The 9490-nt window shown below is 49.9% G+C and overlaps 1 long non-coding RNA gene across 1 annotated transcript; it reads left to right on the top strand.

Moving 5' to 3' along the window:
* Window positions 1–380: 380 nt before the first annotated feature.
* On the top strand, window positions 381–6839 carry LOC309678444. Its single transcript, XR_014269753.1, has 3 exons — window positions 381–470; window positions 1235–1283; window positions 6750–6839. It is a non-coding gene; the product is annotated as an uncharacterized lncRNA (long non-coding RNA).
* The last annotated feature ends 2651 nt before the right edge of the window (window positions 6840–9490 follow it).

Below are 9490 nucleotides of genomic sequence, written 5' to 3' on the forward strand. Positions count from 1 at the left end.
AATAATAAATAATACAGGGTAACTCCCAACATCTAAAATTATTCTATCCTAAGTTGTTCCCATCCTCATCCTATCTACTAGAAGGTCTTAGTGTTTGCAACAGCTCATACAGCAAATGGACTTTAACTTTGTTCTTTCCAAATACCAAAACTGGCTCTTTTCAGGACACTGTCATGTAATTTACAGCTCTGTCACCAACTCCTTAATACTTGCCAGGTTCTTTGGAGTCCTTTGAAAGTGAACACAATAAAAAGATAAGAGCCGAGAGTGACCACAAGTTTCATGTCTGCAGATTCCTACGTGCCTTTTTTGGTCTTTTCAGCCAGCTAATGGAAACCAATTCTGTAGGTTCTTCAAGGCAAGATCATGAGGGTTTAGAGTTCCCCTGACTAATAACAGAAAATTGAGACAGATCTACAGCAGCCAAGTGCCAGCACATCTCTGCATCTCAACTGTACTGTTAGCCTCAGGTAAGAGAGGGGAGAGATTCCCTCTTTGCATATGATTTGCTTAATCAAGCTGAAACACAGTCCTGCCAGTCTGAAAACAGGTTTGAAACAATGACAGTTAAACACTGTGCAATTTGACCATTACCCTAAGAGCGGGGTATTTATATGAGGTTTGGATGAGCAAAAAGGAAGGCTGGGAAAAGATGCAGCGGCTCTGATCGGAGAGGGAAAATGGCACTGTCTTGGGCGGTTAACATCACAGCATGCCCTGCTCTGTTCAAACACTGCTTCACACCAGCCCGAGCCTATGTTAATTTGATAAATGAAAACATCCTGTGCCTCCCCGGTTTGGCAAAGGTAGGATTTGGGGTGAAGGAGATCACCTCTGCTTACTCTGCATGTTTTGCCAGTATCCCCCAACTCCCTGAAATGTCAAGAGAAAGATCGAGTGAAACATAATCTCAAAGAGAAACACAATATTTTTTATAATGTCCTCACAGCGGCAATCATAATAAAAATACAAACCTGAGGTTTGTAAAAATCTAGCAATAAAACCACAGACATCTTTACAACTCCCAGATACACAGTGCTCCCCGGCAGCAAGCACAAAAACTCTCCCAGATGCACCAAGCAAAACCGTAACAAGGGAACAGGCCTAATTGTTTTACAGCCTGCAAAAAAAAAAAAAAAAAAAAAAAAAGGCCACACATGACACCAATTCACAGGTCATTACCAGTCACCGTCAGGGAAGATAAAACAAAATCTCTTCATTCTTCCTCACTTAGAGTCCATGGAGCAGCTGAGTCGTATGGAGGTGGAATGCTACACTTACAGGCAAGTGCATGTTTTAGGTTCATAAAGCAAGCTCAGATCTTTGTGCTGTTTCCTGGTCATTTAAAGCCTTTTCTTTACAAGCCAGATTATAGGCATGTGTACTCCCCTAACAAACCGTAACTGTGTTCTGTTCCATGGGAAGAGAGATCATCTCTCTTAAAATGGAAGGCAGGCCCTTGGGCAATGTAGCTCAGCTTCCCAGTGTGCTCTGGCAGGTTAGGTAGTATTTCCATGCCTTGAGTCTCCCGTTGGCCAAACGAATCCTGTATTTCTCCCATTGTTTGTCCAACAAGGTTTAAAGGTCTTCACATGGGCACTGCTTATTAGGAGGAGGCAAGGGAGGACTGTGGCAGCAGAGGGCTGGTTGTGTGTAAGGTGATCAGGCTCACCTGAGTATGGAGCAGGATTGTAAAGCACAGAGCGCAGTTGGTGGAGGACTTTCTGGACCTGCAGCAACCATTTAGCCCAGTACTTTCTTACGTGCTTGATTTTACTCGTAGATACAGCAAAGATTTTGAATTGCCCACCTGTTTGCCTGTATTGCTGGGGGAGGCAAGCATCAGCTCACTGAGATGATGGCATTGATTCGGTTACTGACAACTGCAGTGACTTGTCTTTTCCTCTGTCTGCCATGGAAATGAACCCATGTGGTAGCAATGATGAGAAATTACTTAGAGAAAAGATAAAATAAGGTCAGTGTAGGCCAGGCTAAAAATCCAGAGTAAACACAGCCTCAGCCTAGTACTGTCCAACTGTCAAGTCACATTGCAGTAGGTTTCTTGATGCTGATAATTTAACAGTTCTTTGGCCCAAGGGTACATCTCCCACTGTGAATCTGCTTCTCCAAAGCCACTTTATCACTGACCTGAATGGAGGCAATCATGGCTTGTGTGTAAATGTATGTGATGAGAGCTAATGCATAGTAATAGCTACAGCACATGCTGGTCTGACAAAATGGACAAGGTTCTGTATGTGTGTTTTGGTCCTTGCATATAGAGGTCACAGGCCTTTTTCCTGATGGTAGAACACAGTAGTCAGAGCCTGGGCATACGTATATAAAGCTGTATATATATATATATATACGTATATAAAGCTTGTATATATAAATATATACAAGTATATATTACTTAAACTAGATTTCTATTTTAGTTTTTTGTGAAAGCCTTAAAAAAATACAGAAGAAAATGCAGATGTCACAGGTCGTCTTTTGCACTAGAAAAAATGTTTGTTCTTCTCCTCTTGTTTCTAGGTTATTCACAACTTGTCCGTTGTCTTTTGTGAACTGATTCTCTAAGTTTAGCTGCCTAGTTGAAGAGTTTTTTGAAAGCAGTTCTGGGACTTAATGACACTCTTGCTGGTGGTAATGGGAACCCTTACTCGTCTGGTTCCTGGGAAAGGCCCATTATATAATTGAAAGGTGGGAACTGCTTTTGCCCTTGTTAGGATATGTACAATCACAGAACTATGGCTAACATCCATCTTATGAATTAATGCTGAAAAATAAAGGATTTTCTAAGAGTCTGGTTGGTAAAGTGGAGATAAGGGAGCTGATTGAGTAAGGGGCTGATGCCTTCTCCCTGCCAGCAATTCTAGCAATTTTTTACATTTTTAGGGAGTAGGTCAATTCACTTGCACATTTAATGGATGAGATAAAGGCTGCTTGCACTAAATTAGCTTTCTGGGCAATGTATGATACCAGGGATGCAAAATCCTTCTGGCTGCCTGCTGCTGTGGGGAGCCGCCGGCATGCTCTTCCAGAGCGTGGCCTGGCAGATCTATTTGCAGATGATGCTCTCTTGTGCTAAAGCCAAATGCTGATGCTCCTGAGCATCCTGCTATAAAGCAAATGACCACTAAGGCAATGCAGGCCAATGTGCTGCCTTTGGGAGACAGCTGACCCCGCTCTGCTCAGCACCATTTCATTAGTGGTAAGCCACGCTGCAGCAGAGTTACAAGAAGGATCTCTGTGTTGTGCCTCCCTCCATGTGTAGAGATGCGTGTGCAGCTCACGGCACCCCACTACCACCTTCTGCTCCTCCAGCCCCGTGCGTCAGGCCAGATTAAGCTTCTCCTGGATCCTGACCCGCTTTCTCCAGTTCTGCTCCTCAATAGATGTCTGAGCCTCAATTTCAGCACTTGTCATCAGATGTTACTTGTTCTGCAGCAGGAGGCTTCCTCTTGCACCAGGAACCCCAACTGGCCTAAGCGTTGTGCAAACAAAGAAAAAACAATAACTAAAACCGTTCTCTGCCTTAAGGAGCTGACAGCATCTCCCTTACTTCTCCCAGCTTCTGTAAATAAATCCTTGGTAATGTCACTGTTCTTCAGAGGATGATAAAAGGAACTGTCGTCACTCCCTGACACTGACTGTTCCTGCCATTCGCTAAGCTTTCCCCTCCCTCTCCCATGCGGGGAGAGGTTTGTTAAAAATTAGATCTCATCTGATGACTGCTAATTATCTTAGAAGCTGTTGGTAAGATGCAGGGAAGGGACCAAAGACAGCACTCAAGAACAGCCCTGCGGGAGGAACGCTGGCTTGGCCAGTGTCATTGAACAGAATTAGGCCTTGGGTATTTTAACTGATTCTTCTTCAATAGGATGTCTGATAACAAAGATACTAAATAAGGATTAGTATAGAAATATCTCTATATACACACACACTTATGCACATTTGGTTCTGATTTTTAAAACCTTTCCTTTTGAAATGGGGAGATCGCATCACCCTTCAGATTGGTTGAATTTCATCCTGGCTCTTGTTCCCTACCCTGTCCCAAGCTCAGGGAAAGACTCTGCCCTTCCCCTTGTCCTACCTCCAGCACACTGCTGTTGAGAGCAGAAGACTCCCGTGACAACCTGCGGGCTGCTTGCTTGCTCCGGCACCATCTCCTTCTCTACAGGGTGAATGTGAAGCTAATCCCAGATTCTCATCTCAGCCACACTGATCTAATTAATAGTAACTCTTTTGGCTTTATAGGGTGGAGGGTGTCTGGATTTAGATCTGCATTACCAGAAACAAATCCTGCCCAGCTGTGCATGTTGATATTACAGATGTGGCAAAGAGAAACAACATCGCTGTGCAATGACACGGGAGAGGTGATGAACCTTTTCTGCTTCCAGCTCTGCAGCCTGCTGCTGTCTCCTGTCCCTGTAATCTGTGCTTTTTAAAAAAGCAAGCAAAAGAAAAGAGAGAGGCACTTTAAAAGCCGAGAGCCAGCAAGAGTGGGAAGATGCACTGCCTCTAATGTCCTGGAAAATCTCTGTCCCTGCTCCTAGTAGAGGCTGGAGGGCAAACTCAAGACTAGAGAAAGCACGGGGTAGGAGGCCGAGCAGCTGAGACAAAACACAGGACTGGATCAGCCTTGCCCTAACCTCTTCCTAATATCTTCCTGCACTCATCTCCCACTAACTAATTAGCATGGGCTTTTTAAAGTACGCATGGCCCCTCCACCAAGTACACACCGATTTCCACTCATTCTCTTACCTGGTCCCTCTCTCTGTCCCCAGACAGCACGGTAAGGAGAAGAGCCCAGAGCTGGTGCTGGCAGGCAGGTGCTGCTCCTGCTGCTGTCGGTGCTACTGGGAGCTCTCCATCCTCCACGGGTGTTACGCTGTCTGCCCAGGCTTTGCAGCCACTTGATTTATTTCTATATATAAACTTTGGAGAGATGCTTCGTGCAAGCAACATGGCACATCTCCAACACAGCCAGGCCAGCCTGCGGAGGGCACATGGGGCTATGTGCCAGGGGATCAGAGCAATTCTTCAGCTGGTGCAGAGACAGACTGGCCAACCTGCAGCTCTGCTTAGCAACAAGGTCCTTGCAATCCATGCCGATGATTGCATCCTGTCAAATCTGAACAAATCCACCCGTGCAAGGAGTTCCCTGCTCTGCAGAGCTTGACCGTATGGCTGAAGAATAAGACATGAAGGGACAGAGGTCTTTGAACTGAAGTCGAGGACTCAGAGGTCCTCAGATCTGGAGTCTGTTTGCTGGATTTTCTTCCTGATTCGGTCAAATCATGGGAATCAAGAAATCTGGATTTTATCTCAGTTTCTCCATGGATTTTTTGTCTGAGCCTGGGGTGGTTGCTTAGAGGCAGTCTTTGAAAGGATGCCTGCAGTTTTCACAGAAAGCTTTAACTGCAGGAAGCACTGATAATTACAATAGAGGTACAACCCACAGGCAACATAGGACCTTCAGGACTGCCACACATCATCTCATAGCCTTTTGGGGTCTCTGATTTTGGTGGAGCATAAACAACGTGAGATTTTACTGTAAGATGCTCCTATCTCGGAGCCCTGTGTTTGCACTTTGATGGACTGGGGATTTGAGTTTCTGGGGAAAAACCCCCTTGGCCATCCCCAAAGTTCAGGAGTTGTGATTGGGGCCAGAGCTTCCTCCAGCCCCACTCCCTGCAAAGAGGAGTCACTGAGCTATAATTAACTGTATTACACAGCACCCTCCTTTTCAGGATTTTTAAAGAGCTTTGCAGCTATTAATGACACATAATTATCATGCTCGCAGCACCCTGCAAGACAAAGATATTCCCATTTTGAACATGAAGAAACTGGAGCAGCTCAGTGGGCCGCTCACCTGGCGAGGGGCAGCGGATGCTGAACCAGAGCAGCCTTTTAAAGGACGACAAATTGGGGTGACATTTGCAGACTGAAACTTCACAGAACCGAAAACTTCAGAGAAACCACAGGGAGATGGAAAAAAATGCTTAGGGACTATTGCAATTTTATTCCCGAATTAATGTATTTTCATCCCTTTGTTTCCAACATGTTTTCCTCACATGGGTTACTGGGGTCTATTTCTGTTGTATGAATGTCACATCTTAAGGCCAGTTAATAAAAAGCACTTTCTTTCCAACAACGCAGCTGGGGGGGTTTCCTTCATCTGTGCGAGGTTATTAGGGATCCGTATTGAATTGAACATCCTTCTGTCTCTCCTGCAAGGATGATTCAAATGGCAAATGCATTTCTTTTTTGGCACAGGTCCTAAGTGAATCAGCTTCTCAGACTAACGGGATCCTAAATGAAGAGTCCACATTTTATATAAAAAGCTGGACGGATCTGAGATAAAAAAGAAGGAACAGCATGAACAGGAGAGGGTTTGTTGTCTGTGCCTGCCTGGCATTGCAAACCGGTATTTGGGTTCAGCCTTGCTTTGCGCAGCTGCTGCACAGAGATGCCCCAAAGGAGGGACACGCAGGGCACTGGGAGCCGCCAGCGCTGCTGCTGCGTCCTAGGCCAGGAAGGTGCCGTGGGGACACTGCTCACACCCACCCCACACCAGTGGGACACAGCAGCCTGCTCCTTCCCACTGCAGGGCCTTTCTCCATCACTGCTAGGACACCTAAATCTCCTCCTGTACCCGTCTTTTTACTTCCAAATGTCCATATAAAACTGGTCTTCTTTGGGTTTAGCTTTGACTAATAAGCTTTCTTGAAAATATTTCCCTCTAGGCTACGTTGCGCTTCGTTTTCCCTGCTTCAGGAGCCACAAGGTGCAAAGCACATGTAGATCCATTCTTCGTTTCCTCACACAGAGCAGAACCACACTGAAGGTATGTAGATCCACCAGCTTGTGGCTTAATGTTGAATTTTATAGTGGTTGAGGCCTGCAATAGTTATCTGTGTTTGATATAACACTTGCTTTTCCTTAGAAAATTATTATCTCTATCAGTTAGAAACTTTAATCAGCTTTTTCTGTTGACTGCTTGCAAAAATGAAGTTTCTATCTCTTCATTTTTAAGTCCCTTATAAAGAAGTATTTTCTTTCCATTACAAACACAGAAAAGACGGAGAAATCTTATTAGGCTTTTCCTATGTGTGCCATTCCCATGGGACAATGTCCTGGTCACGGGCAAATCCCCGATTGCCCTAACTTTCCTGTACTCATCAGTTGCGTGGAATCTCTGTGTGTGTCTGCCAGTGCACGCACTGCTCATCCGAACGTGCGTGCATCTGCCAGAAATATAATCACATGCCAGTGATAATGCCACGTGGCATAATCTTCCACAAGGTTTTATGCAGAAAGTACAGATGCACAAAGAATATCCGAGCGCCTACGGCTGCACAGGACCCACCCAGCCGGCGTGCAGTTTAAGGTCGCATGCATCTATTCATGCGGATGTCGGTACTGGGACCTGTGCTGTTCAACATCTTTGTCAGAGACATGGACAGTGGGGTCGAGTGCACCCTCAGCAAGTTTGCCGATGATACCAAGCTGTATGGCAAGGTAGACAAGCTGGAGGGGAGGGATGCCATCCAGAGGGACCAGAACAGGCTGCAGAGGTGGGCCCAAGCCAACCTCATGAAGTTCAACAAGGCCAAGTACAAGGTCCTAAATCTGGGTCGGGGCAATCCCAAGCACAAATCAAGCCTCAGCAGAGAATGGCTGGAGAACAGCCCTGAGGAGAAGGACCTGGAGGTGCTGATCGACGAGAAGCTCAACATGAGCTGGCAATGCGCAATCACAGCCCAGAGGGCCAACCGTATCCTGGGCTGCATCAGAAGTGTAGCCAGCAGGGCGAGGGGGGGGATTCTGCCCCTCTACTCTACTCTGGTGTACTGCGTCCAGCTCTGGAGTCCTCAACATAGGAAAGACACGGACCTGTTGGAGCAGGGCCAGAGGAGGGCCGCAAAGATGATCCAAGGGTTGGAGCCCCTCTGCTGGGAGGAGAGGCTGAGAGAGTTGGGGGTGTTCAGCCTGGAGAAGAGAAGGCTCCGGGGAGACCTTATAGCCCCTTCCAGTGCCTAAAGGGGCTACAGGAGAGCTGGGGAGGGACTTTTTACAAGGGCATGTAGTGATGGGATGAGGGGGAACAGCTTCAAAGTGGAAGAAGGGAGATTTAGATTAGATATTAGTAAGAAACTTTTCACTCTGAGGGCGGTGGGCCCCTGGCGCAGGTTGCCCAGAGAAGCTGTGGCTGCCCCATCCCCGGAGGTGTTCAAGGCCAGGTTGGACGGGGCTTGGAGCAACCTGGGCTGGGGGGAGGTGACCCTGCCCAGGGCAGGCGCGGGAACTAGCTGGTCTTCAAGGTCCCTTCCAACCAAAACCATTCTGTGATTCTAAGTGACATCGCAGAGCCGCGGTGCGTGTGCGGACGGACAGGCGGCAGAAATGGCTGCGCTCGGTCGGGAGGGCGTGCAGGGAAACGCACGCGCTGGTGGCCGGGGGCTACGTGGGCACGCAGACACGCGTGATGACATATTGCCAACAGCGCAAAAAAACCTCACCGCTCCGGACACCCGCGCGCCCGCACAACGCGCGCGCCTGCACACGCGTGTACGCGCATACACGCGCATACACGCACACACCTGGGCAGTCGCACGCGCCGCGCCCCCCCCCCCGTGGGCGGGGCTAAGGCTGCGGCCGATGACAGCGCTGACCCCCGTTGCCATAGCGACGGGCCGGGCTGCCGCAGCTGCACCTGCGCCTGCGCCGCCGCCCCCGGTCCCGTCCCGTGTCCCCCCCCCCCCCTTCCCTCTCCGCGGCCGGTAAGTGCCGGCCCCTCGGGGCGCCCCACGGCTCCTTCGGGTTGGTGGCGAGGGGCGATGAGCGCCGGCAGCGCCTGACCCGGCTGCGGCGAGGGGCGGGCGGCACGCTGCGACCGTGGGGGGCCTGCGGCGGGAGGGAGCCGCCTCAGCAGCGCCGCGGGGGGCTGAGCAGGTGAGGGACCGGCGGGCGGCGGCGGCGCGGGGCCGGCTGGGCTTACGGCTCCCTGTCCCCTCCACCCGGGGCTGAGGGGGCGTTAACGGCAGCGCGACACCCCCCTCCGGGGCTGGGTGCGGGGCGGGTTAGCGGCATCACCGCTCCGTGAGGAGCCTGAGGCCTTTCCCCCCTCCTCACGCGCACCCCGCGGCGTTGTGAGGCGGATCCCCCCGGAGGCGGCGGGTGTCGGGGCGGCCGCTGTCGCCGCTCCGCGCTGGGGGGGGCGGTCGCGGTCCTGTGTCCCGCGGCGGCTGGAAGAGCAGCGCCCCGGGGCAGGAGGGGCGGGGGCGGCCGGCCGGGGCCGCCCGCTGCGGTGCGGCGAAGGGCAGCGGCGGCTGTGCGGGGTGGGCTGCGCCCGCACCGGCTGCCGGTCGCGGGGTGCGCTGGCGCCGCACCAAAGCGCCTCCTTTTCTCTGTTTAGAGCATAAAAGGCCCTTTTTTTCTGGTCCCTAGAGCAGCCGACGAGAAAAGGTTTTATCGTGCAGCTCGT

This window comes from Vanellus vanellus, assembly GCF_965231255.1.
Source record: "Vanellus vanellus genome assembly, chromosome: 16".
Classification (NCBI taxonomy): domain Eukaryota; kingdom Metazoa; phylum Chordata; class Aves; order Charadriiformes; family Charadriidae; genus Vanellus; species Vanellus vanellus.